General features: G+C 55.1%; 1 long non-coding RNA gene across 2 annotated transcripts in view; it reads left to right on the top strand.

The window, feature by feature from the left end:
* The window catches only part of LOC118924655 (uncharacterized), a 183,332-nt gene extending 169,791 nt beyond the window's left edge, over positions 1-13,541 (top strand). Inside the window, exon 3 of one of the 2 annotated variants that reach the window (XR_005029693.2) lies at positions 11,872-13,541. This is a non-coding gene — a long non-coding RNA (uncharacterized LOC118924655). The remainder of the gene's footprint in view (positions 1-11,871) is intronic. The other variant, XR_008999448.1, reaches the window with a different exon arrangement.
* The last annotated feature ends 223 nt before the right edge of the window (positions 13,542-13,764 follow it).

Below are 13,764 nucleotides of genomic sequence, written 5' to 3'. Positions count from 1 at the left end.
AACAGGCAGACAGTGATTGACGTGCAGAGACAAGCAGGTGATGACAAATCTCCTAACAGCCTGGCAGTGACAGCCATGGCAGAGGGCTGCTCAGCTGCACCCATGGACACCTCAGGCCCAAGCAGACCCCCAAGATGCCCTCTTTGCTCTGAATAAACCATTGAGGGAGATGCATTCCCAGCCTCTTGCCTGAGGTCCATGAACTATTGTCATTCTTCCTCCTACCTTCCTCCCAGGTCGCCCAGAGGTGACCTTCCACCCAGTCCGACCTTCCAGGCTGTAGTAAGAGCAGGGCGCCAGGTGGTGCTGGGGGCTGGCATGGCGAATGCTGATTCCAGCTCTAGGGCATGGTTCGGCCACTCACTGGCCTCTTCCCAGAGGTCCTGAGCCGGCATCTACACAGGTGGGGGGGGACACAGCCTCCTTCGCCTGGGCCATAGACTGCTGGCTTTCTGGACCGGGAGGCACTTCAGACTCTCGCCAGCCTCTTGTTACCAGCAAAGCTCTTCCTCCTTTGGCCTCTGAGGGGGCAGAGAGCAGGGGGCCAGCATCCCACTCAATACGCGCCGCGTTCCCTCCACCTCCCCTCCCCCAGGCAGAGTGCCCACCCTGTCGGCATGGGTGCACTCCTGACCTCTGCATCCTTTGCATTACTGTTTTGAGAACCCTCTTCAGTTTCCTACGTTTTATGAAAAGCCAGAACTGAGGAAATGGGACAGGGTGGGGCAGGGGCATTATTTCAGGTGGGGGCCGTGAGGGTCTCGTACCACTTTTATCAGGTGTCTGGAAGAGTGTGATCCCTCTGATTCTGGGGGCTTTGGGCTACAATGCAGATGTCAGAACCACCTCCAGAGAAATGCCGGAATGGAAGGACCAAGTGATGGACACATCACTAGCCTGCTTTCCCACCTGTTCCAGCAAGCCCTCTACAACATCCCTGCATGAGATCGGGCAGGAAACTCCTTACAACTCACAGCTTCTCTGGTGCTCAGATCCACTGCTGGGCAGTCCTACAAATTAAAAGGAAACAGAACCCTCCTTGTGTTATAAATAAGAAGCAAGACTGGTCTCCTTCTCTCCCGCAGACACCGTATAATTGCTCTTCACCCCACAGAAGGCCTCACTGAAGGGCACTCTGCCCCTGCACATTGGTCTGTCATCCCCAGTTCATAGATGAGGACACCGACAGCAGGAGAGCTGGAGTGCTCACACTTGGTCTCGAGGCGGGTCTCAACCCCTTGGCACCGCTGCTGTTTGGATTGGAACCCCACGTCTGTGTCCTCTCCACTGCATCGATCTGTTGGCATTTGGAGCTGGGGAGTTGTTACGGGGGCTGTGCTGAGCATTGTGGGATATGTGGCAGTGTCCCTGGCCTCTGCCCACTTGATGCCAGGCACAGCCCTTCTTCCACCTGTGACAACCCAAATCTTCCCCAGACGTGGCCAGAACATTCTTTTGGGGCAGGCGGCATCACCCCTGGTTGTTCTGTCTGTATCCTATCACCCGTTGTCTCTCTCCACTGAGCTCGGACAGTTCCCTTGCACCCACTAGCCCCCATTCTCCCCACTGGAGTCACACAGCATCTGCTTGGTCTCTCCATCAGCCATCAGGCCAGATAATGATGAGGCCGTTCCTTGCCTCCAAGTCTCTTCTCCAGAGCAACCTTCAAAGTTCCTTCATCTTTTCTGATACGCCGTGGCTTCTGGGCCTCTCCTCATGCTGGCAGCTGTCAGCAGACCAGCACCAGTGTGAGAGTCGGACTAGACGACACGAGGAACTCCCTCCGGTCCATCCCCTCCCTCACGCCTCTGTCGGGGGCAGCCAGGACCAGCTGTCACTTCCTTTGTGAAGCCCTCGACACCTCCACCAGGTGGGTGGCTGTTTGCCTCCTTTAGTACCCGTGACTCTTCTTTCCCACCTTAAATCCTCAGCATTTGCCCATCCTGTCTCCCACGCCCGCTCTCCTCTCTTCCGCTTGCCCATCACTTCCCTGGCAGTATCAGGAGGAGCCTGCCACATAAGGAGCCTCTCGCTCAATCTGGCAGATGGGTGGAAACACAATAGCAGCCAGGTTGGTAGGGGTGAAAATGCTTTCAGAAGACATGAAGCCTGACACAAATACAAAGGGTTTCTATTTTTTTTTTCTCTGTCCTCTATCCCAGCCCTTCCCTCTATGGTCCTTTCTAAACAGCAGATTGGCAGGGAAAATTAACCAAGGTTTATTTGAGAAATGGGGCACTTGGGGAAGAGGGTGCCCTCTAGAACGTTTTCTCATTCTCTAGCCGGGGTCGGTTGCTCCAGCGAGGGTTAATGTGTGGGCTGCCAGTCCCCTCTCTCCCTGCCCTCCTGGTGATTTGCAGGCCTCCTTGTTAGGGGAGTTCAAGTCTCCCTAGCACCTCCCACCTGGAAAAGTACCTCATAGCATGCATGGTGAACAAGGAGTGCATTCACAGGAGAGGGAGGCTGGGGTGGGCACTGGACCGAGGTGCCCATCGGTTCTGGAATCTGGGTGAGTCTTCCAGTTGCGCCAAAGGCATGTTGCTGTGCCTGGCCCAGAGGACAGCCACACATGCCTGGCACCCCCACGTGTCCCTCCACTCCCCCTCTCCTGGAGCCTGAGAGGACCATGGAATCAATGGGCCCTTGCTCCACTGGGCTTCTAGGTTTGGCTCTCCTTGCAGGCCTTTGCCAAGTGGCAGGCTCACTTTCAAGTTCAGCGCCATCTGTGAACAGAGCCCGTAGGTGCTTGGAGGGCAGGAGAAGGAGAGAAACTCCCGAGGTGCACAGTCCTGCCCTGGGAGCTCTCACCCAATTGAGGACCCATCTGCCCTCAGGAAGTCAGGGAGAGAGGCCCCACAGGATGAAGGCTCACTAGTGCACACAGTCAAGCCCCGCCATCAAAGCCCCCACCTCCCCTCTGTGAGATCAGCTCCAAGGTGGGGACAGGGGCTTTGGAAAGATTCAGAGGAGAGGTGAGAGGGAGGTGGAGCACGGATCCCCAGCCAGCATGGAGGAGGCTCTTTGGACCAGTCCAGGAACAGCAGGCGTGAGCAAGGCGGGGCTGCGGCTGACCCCAAGGCCCCTGTGCCCACCCCACTCTGTGGAAGCAGGAGAGGAACAATGACTGTACGGAGCTAGCTGTTTCTGTCCCTCAGGCCCACAGCCTTCTCTGGTCCAAGGTCAGGAATGTGACGGTGGTTTGGAAAGAGGAGAGACCATAAGGTGGTGGGCCTTTGGAGAGAGCGCTCAGCTAGGGCCTGAGCCTTAGGCCTGTGTCACTGGCCAAGCCACCAAGTGACTTTGGACCAGTCCCTCTGGCCCTACATCTCAGAACTCAAAGCCAGTGCTTGACTTGGAAGACGGGGACCAGGACGGTCAGGCTGGATCGGCTTCCAGCCAAGGCAGATGGGCTGCAGCCTCAGCCCATCTCAGCCCCGGCCTGCCCAGCCTCCAGCCCCCAAAGCCAGGGGCTGCTCTGCAACAGGCAAGAGGATGGTAAGAGCACCGGTTCCAGATGCCTCTGTAGCCACAAAAATGGATTCAGCATGCATCACAGGACCTCCCCCCCACCAAAACAGAAGAAACCGACCGGCTGGCTCTACAGGCTGCAACCAAGGAAATAAGATTTAACAGGGAGAAATGTCAGGCCCTGAGCTTAAGTTCAAAAACCCAAGTGTGTGAGCACAGAATGATGGAAGCAGGGCTTACAAGCAGCATGTCTGGAAATGCTTGTAGGATTGTAGGTGATAAACTTGGTGTAACTCAGCTGCTGGTGAAAACCAGCATTCACTCTTTCAGTGCATGGATGGGAATGTTTACAGTGTGCTTGGCACATCTCACGCTCTCCTCAAAATAGCCTCTGGGGCGGGGACTGCTCTATAATCTCCCTTTGCAGAAGAGGAGATGGAGGCACAGGGAGATTTAAGCAATTTACCCAAGAACTCGTAGCTGCTAAGTGGTGAAGCAGGATTAATCTGGATCCAGACCCTGGAAGCTCTGGATGGGAGCATGGGATTTAGGACAGTCACTCTCGGCTCTGTGCCAGAAAGAACCTGTTGTCAGGAGTCTTCTATTTTGTTCAAAGACCAGCACTCCAGGTCTTCACTAGAGCAAAATGTCAAAGAGCATGTTTAGTAATGTGGAAGAAAGGAATGTTTGGGGATGTTACAATATCCATTTCCCCGAGGGCCCTGGACAATGTGGGGATTAGCCTGGATGCCACGCTCACATCCTCTCCCCTACACCCACCTTCACCGCCGCTAGAGTCACAGGCTTGACACCCCTAAGTCCTGGAAGCTTCCCACCCATGCCCCGTCTGGGCCCAGCCTTCCGCCTCTGCAGTGCACCTCAACTTGAGCCAGTTCTCTCCATGCACGGTCACGTCTCCAGTCTAGGCACCCCTTGTGCACCGCAGGCCCCTCCTCAGGACTCCCATCTTCCCTCGCCACCACCAAGCCACCCCCCACCCGCAGCCAGCGTGGGCTCCACCAGCGAGATGCAGACTGGGCTGCTTAGAGCCCTTCCGTACTTGGTGCTACACGCGGGTCTGACCCCAGCTCCTGCTCTGTCCTAACTCCCTCCCACAGAAAAGCCACCCCGCTTTTCTTCCTTCTCTGCTCCATGTCATGCCCTCCTTGCCCTGCATCCCTCACACACGCTGTTCCCTCTGCCCAGAGTTCTGTTCCCCACTCCCCAACTCCCGTAGTGGCTCCTTCCCATCCTTCAGGTCTGGCCTCGTGTCATTCTCCCCTCGAGGGGCTCGTGCACTCAAGCCCCCGAGGGGGTTGGCTCTGCTTATACTAGTACTGCATCCTAGTCTTTGCGTCCTTGACAGCACACCACACAGCTTGAAATTATGTATCCACGGCACGTTTACTGGACATGCCAGGGGCATGAGAAACTTCTTGTTGCTGTTCACGCAGCAAGCACAGGGCCACACGGAGACTGTGGCGATTCAATACATACTTGCTGAGCACGTGAAAGGCCTGGAGAAGTGGTCCGGGGACCGTGACAGCTGTGCACGCCTGAGAAAAGGCCTGTATCTCAGAACTGTCACTGGCTTATTTAGCAAAAGCTAAGAGGACACTTGCTGGGTCCTGGGCACGGCTTTAAGCACTTTCTGACTGTCATCAAGCAGTCCTCATGACAGTCTTGTGAGGTAGGTGCTGGTGTTATCACTGTTTTACAGATAAAGAAAACAGACAGGGAGAGGCTAAAAAATGTGCCAAAGCTTTTGAAGCCATGAGGGGCAGAGACAGGTTTTGAACCAGAGTCCATGCTGTCAAGCACCTCAATATGAGGTCAGTGTATAGAAGCTTCCAGAAGTCTCCTCTCTATCAGCAGAAGACACGCTGTCCAAGGGGTGGTCCCAGATGCAGGGGCCCAACACCAGAGGCCTGGCCAGCTTGCTAGGAAGGAGTCAGGCGTGGACACAGCTGACGTCTCTGGCCTCCGAGGCCGGCCTCACCCTATCCAGGGCAGTTGGGGGATACAAGATTCATGGACAGGAAGGTGCTTCGGTGAAGCTGGAATGTGCTCCCTGGGTAGGAGGTCTTGCCAGTCCCCAGGCTGGCTAGGACTGGAATATCAACAAGGTCTTCCAGGCACACCAAAGGCAGGGGACACGCCAGGCAGGGAAATGGTTCCTGCTAACTCAGCCCATTGCTTCCCTTCCGGCCGGCCGCCTGCCCTCTGTTCCTGTCCTGCCCCTGCTCTGGGAGCGGGGAGGAGAGTGAGGCAGAAGGAGGGGGAGGCAGCCAGCACAGAGGAGCCTGGCTGCCCTTAGCACGACCAAAAATCCCTCCTGATTTATGAGGTTTGGTCCCTGCTCATTGTTTTTGGATTAAACCGAACCCTCTGGCCCATTCTCAGTGCCTCGGCACAGGGTTTGTTTTCCAGGCGTGTTGCCTCGGCCTGCCCTGGAATTTCTGTGGCTAAGGGGGCAGTGCAGCCCAGGGCGGCGTCTGGGGCAGGGGCAGCTATAGCACCTGCCTGGTGGAATGGGCAGGGGTCCTGGGGGTCTCTGGCATTTCTTCAGAGGAGCCGGGAGGGTGGCCTCAATCCCCGGTTCTCCCCAGCAGGTGCTGGGTGAGAGCTGTGGGCACAGCCTGCAGACCCATTTCAGTCATACGGTTTCCGCTCTGTCCCGACTGCGGCGGGAGCTGCGGCGTGGTGGCAGAGATAAGCTCCCAGCACAGGCAGGCGCCTGCAGAGATGTCTGGGCCTGGTGGGGCAGTGAGGCCTGGGCTGCGCTCAGGACACATCAGGAGCTGCCATCAAAGACAGAAGGTGGGGATAAGGAGGCTGGAGAGAGGGGCTGGAGGCAGCTCCTGGGACCCTCGGAAAGGAGACAGAAGGTGAATCAGGGCACTGGAGAAAATAAACATGCAGAATAGAAAAAGGAAAGAGGATATGCAAGGAGCTGTTTGTATCCTCCTGGAGGGCAAGAGAAGATGGCTTCATGTCTAAACTGCAGCCGGAAGTGTTGAGTTAGATCCCAGGAAGAGGGCCGTGCCCACCCTTATCCGATGGCATGGGTTACACGGCGAGGCACCCTCCTCAGAAGCTCAGGGGAGGATGGGGTGTTGGGGAGTGGGCCAAAGACCTCCCGCGGCCCTTCTACACACACTATGATTTCCTAAGAGCCGGGAAGGACAGAGAAGCAAGAACAACCTTGAAGAGCCAGGAGTAAAGGGCAGAGCTGACATTCACAGGGGCCCTGGGTCAGGCACAGTGCCAGGGACTCTGCTGACATTATCTCACTTCGGGCTCACGAGCTGATCTCTTTCACAAAGGGATAAATGGGCAGCTGATCACCGCCAAACAGCAACCATAGCAGAATCAGGATCTGAGCTCAGGTCTGACACAAATGCCCACGACCTTCCTGGGAAAGGCAGCAGGAGGCCACGGGAGACAGCCTGGCACAGTGGAGAGGCTGCCTGAGGGCTGACCGTCGAGGGCCAAGGTCACACATCTGGGTCTGACACACAGAGCTGTCTTGTTGACCTTGGATAAATCATTTCCATATCCAAGTCCCAGTTTCCCATGTTGCGAGGTGGGCGAGCTGCTCTCGTAGCCTTTCCACCTGCAAGCATGTCATGTTTAATGGGGAGCCTGCTTCCCATTCACTGCCTTGGCCTTCTCCTTCCTACCTCGGGGGTTAGGTTCCATTCTGGGCATTCCCTCTAGGCATGCGGACCTCGGCCTGCTGCCAATTCAAGAGTTAGTGTGGAGACTGGAAGTTATCAGGACACCTTCTCTAAGTGGATGGGATCGCTTGATTAACCAAATAAACAAACAAACATTTATCAAGCCTACCGTGGGCCTGGTGTGCCACTTAAATGGCATTACAAAGGACAGTGAGACTTGATCTCTCTACCCCCCAGGAGCTTCCAGGCTAATGGGAAATCTGTATTAACAGCGGATGTTGGCCACGTGTGATCAGAAATCACTAACCTGTATAGAAGAGCTTTGTAAGCCACGACCCCTCTAGCCAGCCTCTGCCACTTCGAGGCTAGAAGGCAAGACCCGTGAGAGCCGCGGTCAGGGGTGTTTGGGACCACACAGCCTCTGCTTTGACCCTTGGACGCTGGCTACCTCTGACATTGGAGCCAACCCTGCTGAAATCCTCGTCAGTAAGTGTGATAAGTGTGAGCATAGGGCGAGCACGGATGGTGTGGCCACACTGAGAGGGCCGCCCCCCCTCCCCCGCCAACTGCAGGAGGGAGGACCCTGGGAGGAAGAGGCCCTCTGGCAGACCCCTCCTGCTGAGGGATGGGGATGTCTACAGGCCTGGAGGAGAGAGAGGAAGATGCTCGTTCCAATGATTGCAAATAAATACCTGGGTCAGCTGGAGAGCAGTGGACCAGGAAGGTGTGGGGAGAGACCGTACCAGAGGGTGGGCAAAGCCGGCTCCGAAGGGCCTTGCGGGTGATGTTAAGGGGCCTGGGCTTTTTCCTGAGAGCAACAGAGGAGCTGTCCCTCCTGCCCTGGTCCGGAACAGACCTTCTGTGGACAGTCCCTCTTCTGCCTTCCTTTACAAGGCTCCCAGCTGCCTAGAATAAAGTCCCTCCTCCTTGGTGTAGTCAGCCTGTGCTCACCCTCTAAAGCATGATTCAGACTCCCTTCCCTCCAGGCACCCTTCCTTGGCCACCTCGTTTCATTCATTGACTCACTCTGTCCCATTCAGATGTGCACTAAGCCCCCCCAGAGGGCCAGGCACTGGGTGAGGAACTGAACAGGCAGGTGTGGCACCTGCACTCATACCGCCTGTGGGGTGCAGTGGGCTGGAAGCCTCAGCGACAGCTCCTCTCTCGGTCTCCTTGCGGGCCCGAGCCGATGAGGCCATCAAGGACCCTTCCGTAAGCACACACCTCCCTCCGGGACAGACAGCTCCCCAGGGCCTTCTCATCTCTGTATTTTGGGGGTGGTTGGCATACCGCTGGGCCCTTGGGGGTGCTCAGCCCACATTTAGAGATGTCTGGCTTTTCAGCAATGTTAAACAAAGTGGGAAGTTCCCCTGGCTGACCCCCACCCTCTCCCTGTTCTCCCCAGTTCCAGCCCAGCTCCTCTGCAGAGAAGAGCGGTGGAAGCCCCCGCTGAACCTTTGGCCCCAGGATGCAGCAAGAGAACACAGACAGGAGAGGGTGGGAGGGACGGAAACGCCTGGGCTGAATGCCTCCAGACAAGGTGGGGGGGTCTTGGTCCTCTGCGCTCTGGAATGTGACAAGGGCTGGCCAGGGCATCCTGGGACGGCTCCTCCCCAAGCCACTGGCTCCTCACCCTGGACAGAGCCACGCTGGCGGCCCCTCCTGGGCCTCGTGGCGCACTGGTGCCCCATGGTGGACAGAACGCAGGTCCTCATCTCACTCCCTTGTGAGGGTGTGTGTCCCACTGCGGAGAGGGCTCAGGAGCCTGCGTGCCACGGGGTGCTGTTCCCACCCCTGTGGGGCTGAGCCTTAACATGGCCTCTGCGCTTTTTCCACCATGACCTCAGACCTGTCTCCTAGGCTCTCTGGGTGTTTGCCTGGCACACTCATTGTCAGGATGGGCTGACCCCGCCTGGCGTCACCCTCCAAATCAGGCTGCGACTCACCCCTGCTGGTGGGCATGGCCCAGCACAACCTTGAAAACAGACACTGGCTCTTCTGAGGCTAGTGTGATACCCCCCGGGGCTTGGGCACCCTGCGTAGCCCTCCCGCCTTCAGGGCTGGGGGAGATGGGAGTGCCTGTGCCCACACATCCAAGGTCTCTGCCGCCCTGCGGCTCCGCATGCCCAGAGATGACCCTCTGCTCCTGTTGGGGGGCAGAGGGCAGAGACAGGAGGGATGGAGAAGCCGTGGAGGCTGGGGGTTCAGGGTGACATGGAGGGTGTGGAGGACGTGGTTCTCCCAGGCTGAGACAGAGCCCTGGAATGCCACGGCAAGTGGGAGCATCCGCTTTTTAAATTTAAATTTTATTTTTCTCCCTAATAACAGGCTGTATGCAGCTGCAGGAAGGAGGCGGGTGCTGACCTTTCAGAAGCCACTGAGTCCTGTCCCCCGGCTCCGCTCAGGGCTCTGTGCTGGCCCCTCGCCTCCCAGGGCCTCCCGACGGACATTGCCCTGGTCCCAGCAAGGAGGCTAAGCAGAGCTCGTGGGAGAAATGCTGCAGGGAGACAGGCAGAGGCAGGGGGCAGTCACCACGGCTGGAAGATGTCAGGCGGAACAGGCAGAGACGAGGAGGGCAGCATGGAGAGGCCAAAGGGTAAGGAACGGTCAGACCGGCTGTGGGGAAAGGAGCAGGACCTGGGTTTATGTGCCAGCAGGAAGGACGAGCCGAGCATGTCCTGAGCATGCCCGTGTGCTGGGCGCTGGCTAAGGGGCATTTAGGTATTTATTTCACGTACTCTCCATGCCGCAAGCTTTTGACTTCTTTTACAGGAGACTGAACTTTGGTAAGGAGTTTAAACAATTTGCTTGTGGTCCCATTGCTGAAGTGAAGAAGTGGGGATTTGAATCTGGGTCTACCCGATTCCCACTGGGTTCCCAGCAGTCTGTCGGCAGTTCACCTGAGGAAGGAGGCATGGCTAGCTCAGAGAAGGCCAGAGGAGTGAACCCCAGAATTCTGGAAACTTAACTGAGCAGAACCAGCCAGCCTGCCTCCTTTCCTTCCTCCCTACACACTCCCCACCGACATGACTTACTGAGCAATTGCAACTTGTCAGACATGGTATTAGGTCTGATGTGAGTAAGAACTGGCCCTTGCCCTGGGGAAACTCACAATCCCTTGGGAAATTCTGGAAAACTGAGGCAGCTCTTTACACACACCCTATTTTTATCTTGTGTCTTTACTTCTGAGTGCCTCGTAGGGACCAGCAAACTCCTGCCTCTCCCTCCAGCTCCAGCCCCCTGTGTTTTGAGACATAGCCTGTCCAGCTGCTGCCAGGGCCCTCCCCACTCCAGGCGCTGCCCCATGGGCTACAGCCAGCGTGGTCAGTGATACCTCTGGATACCAGTGGGCCTGGGCAGCCCAGATTCACCAGGTCATAAGTCATGCTGACTTCCAAGCCTGGAACAAATGAACATGTCCTTGGCTTCCAGCGTCTTCCCTTCACAGCTCCTTCCCCAGCGTCTCCTATGCAGAGAACCGCTCACCACACCCCATTCCTCTCCGCTGTGAAAACACAGTGCACCGCCTGGCCATTCGCATAGCTGTTGCCATCAAATAAACTCAGTCTGGCAACCAAAAACTGTTCCAAAGTAGCTCAAGTTATTTGTACTCATGCCCAAATACTATAAAGAGAATGGGGCAGATCAGAACAATATTTCTCAGAAGCCTGTTTTTCCACTCCCATTTGTTTTTTGCAGACCAAATCTGATCTTGTACCTCTCCTTCCCCAAATTCCTACCCCGCAAACTTCTCTTAGCTCTAGGCCCCTGTTCCTCCTGATTCTGTACCACAAAACCCCAAAATACAGTCTTGCAAGGCCTGCAAGCCCTCCCTGAAGCTGACCGGGTAGAGCCCCTCTTTCCTAGACAGAAGGGAGGGCAAAGGCTGGAAGCTTTCACACAGTGACGGTTTTTGCCATTGCAGGGCTGTCACCGTGGGTAGCCCTTCCGGATCATGCCGAGCCCCACCTGGGCAGAATGATTTCCTGGCAAAGTGACAATACTAACCTAACTATTCTGGTTAGTCCTGATCTAAATATTTTGTCCCAATCCCAAACTGCAATGGGCGACAGTCCGTCAATTGTCCCAATTTTCAGTTGGGAAAATATGGTCACCATATCTCATATGCTTCCTCTTAGAAACCCTAGTATATCTTGATTCTGTTAAATTCTTGTTATATTGCTATAGACTGAACATTTATGTCTCCCCCGCCCCAAATTCATACGTTGAAATCCTAATCCCAGTGTGATTATAATAGGATATGGGGCCTCTGGGAGGCCGTCATGAAGTTGATGCCCTTATAAAAGTGACACCAGGGAACTGCCTGCCCCTTTAGCTATGTGAGGGCACAGGGCGAAGACAGCTGTCTGTGAGTCAGGAAACGGGGTCTACCCAGGCACCAAAACTGCCAGTGACTTGATGTTGGACTTCCCAGCTTCCAGAACCGTGAAAAATAAATTTCTGTTGTTTATAAGCCACCCAGTCTATCTCCGGTTTTCTGTTACAGCAGCGTGAATGGACTACATACACGGCTGTTGATCCATTCGTGTCGCTTGGTCACCTAGAGACCATCAGTCCCTTGAGGTTCCAGACTGTTTATTCTCTCTCTATGTTCAGCCTCATATTAGGTCTGTAGTAATTAGCTAATGCTGCATAACAAATCATCTCAGATATTAATGACTTATAAAAATAATAATCATTTATTATCTCTCATTTTTCCTAGGGATCAGGAATCTGGGAGTGGCTTGGCTGGGTAGCTCTGGCTCAGCTCTCATGAAATTATGGTCAAAACATTAGGCAAGGCTGTGGCATCGGAGGCCAGATTCAGACCAGAGGATCCACTTGCAAGGCTGCCTGTTCATGTGACTGGCAGGTGGGTGCTGGCGGTCGGGGGCAAGCCTTGGGTCCTCTTCAAGAGGACCTCTCCATGGGGCCTGTGCTTCCTCACAATGTGGTTGCTGGATTCCAAAGGCAAACATCTTGAGACAGAGAGAGCCAGGCAGAAGCTGAATCCTTTTTCATGACCTAAGCTTCAGAAGTCACGTGATCACCTCTGCTGTGCTGTAGGTCAGGACAACCCCAAGCCCCCTCTGACTCAGGGGGGAGGGATCGTAAACCCCACCTCTCAGCAGGAGGACTTCTGGCCACATTGTAAGAAGAGCTGCTGGGATGGGATAAATGTGTGCGTGTGGCCACCTTTGGAGAATAGAGTGCCACAACATCTCTGGCTCTTGGGAGCCTGTGGCCAGCACCCACGGGTGACCAAGTATTCTCTGACACCTGGAACTCAAACAGCCGTATCACTGAAGTCCTGAGATAAAGAGGAAAATAAATTCAGAGTCCTAATTCTTCACCATTCCCAGTATCCACACCATTTGCACAGTCTTAGAGTGCCTTCCTTACCCTGAATCTGGCCCCAACCAGATGACTTGCCTTGACCAACAGGTTATGGTTTTAAGGCCCAAGTTTGGGGGTGGGCCAGTTATGATGCATTCTGAGGGAGTGAATAACTGACATAGCCCTCTCCTCATGCTGCCACGGAAGGACGTCCCGCACTGGGAGCCTGTGTTCTAGTCGGGCTCAGTCCCTCTAATAGACAGGATAATGCCCGGTGTCCGTGTCTTAATCCCCAGAACCTGTGAATATGTTATCCAACAAGGCAAAAGGGACCTTGCAGATGGGATTAAGTTAAGGATCTTGAGGTGGAGACAGTCCCCTGGATTATCCACGTGGGCCCAACCTCATTGCACCGGCCTTTATGAGGGGGAGGCAGGAAGGCCACAACCAGAGGGGAGGTGTGAGGGTTGGGCAGAGTGTCGGGTGTGTGTTCCGCTGACGATGGAGGATGGGGCCACGGCCAGGGCATGTGGAAAGTCTCTAGAAGCTGCGAAAGGCAAGGAAACACGTTTTCCCCTGGAGCCTCCAGGAGAAACACAGTTCTGCTGAAACCTTGATTTTCACCTGTCAGACACATTTTGGACTTCAGACTTACAGAATTAATTTGTTGTGTGAAGCCATTAAGTTTGTGCTAATTTGTTATAGCAGCAATAGGAAACTAAGGGAGTAACTAACAACTCTCTGACCTAGAAGCAATCAGGTACCACTGTGGGCCGCACTTATTCCTTCTGGCAAATGGGGATGTGGTAGATTAAAGACACCACGGATTTTCACTTCTCCCTTTGATCTGGGTTGACCTTAGTGGTTTGCTTGACCAATAGAATGTGGCACAAGCGATGTTCTGGAATATTCAAGGCTTGTAATAAGAAAGCTTGCAGCTTCCCTTCAGGTCTCTCAAAACACTTTTGGGGGCCCCAGCAGCCAGCCCCTCTTTTAAGCCAGGGCTGTCTCCTAGGCAAGCCAGTTACCCTTTCTCAATCTTTCACCAAAATTTCTACCCACTAGAGAGTTGCTGACCCCTCCCCTCTCAGTCCCTTCAACTCTTCGAAAGTCCCAAGACCAAAAGTTTGGACAGGTGCCCACAGACTGGACGAGAGAGTCCAGTTTTCCATCCGGGTAATGGCTGGGCTCTACTCTCCTCCCTATCATGCAGTACACTGGCTTCTGGAGACGGGGCAGCCTCGGCAGCCTCCCTGGAGGCTGTCATCCCAGGCTCTGT

This window comes from Manis pentadactyla, chromosome 9, assembly GCF_030020395.1.
Source record: "Manis pentadactyla isolate mManPen7 chromosome 9, mManPen7.hap1, whole genome shotgun sequence".
NCBI lineage: Eukaryota > Metazoa > Chordata > Mammalia > Pholidota > Manidae > Manis > Manis pentadactyla.
The sequence above is the reverse complement of the archived record's forward strand: the minus strand, read 5'-3'. Positions and strand labels throughout refer to the sequence as shown.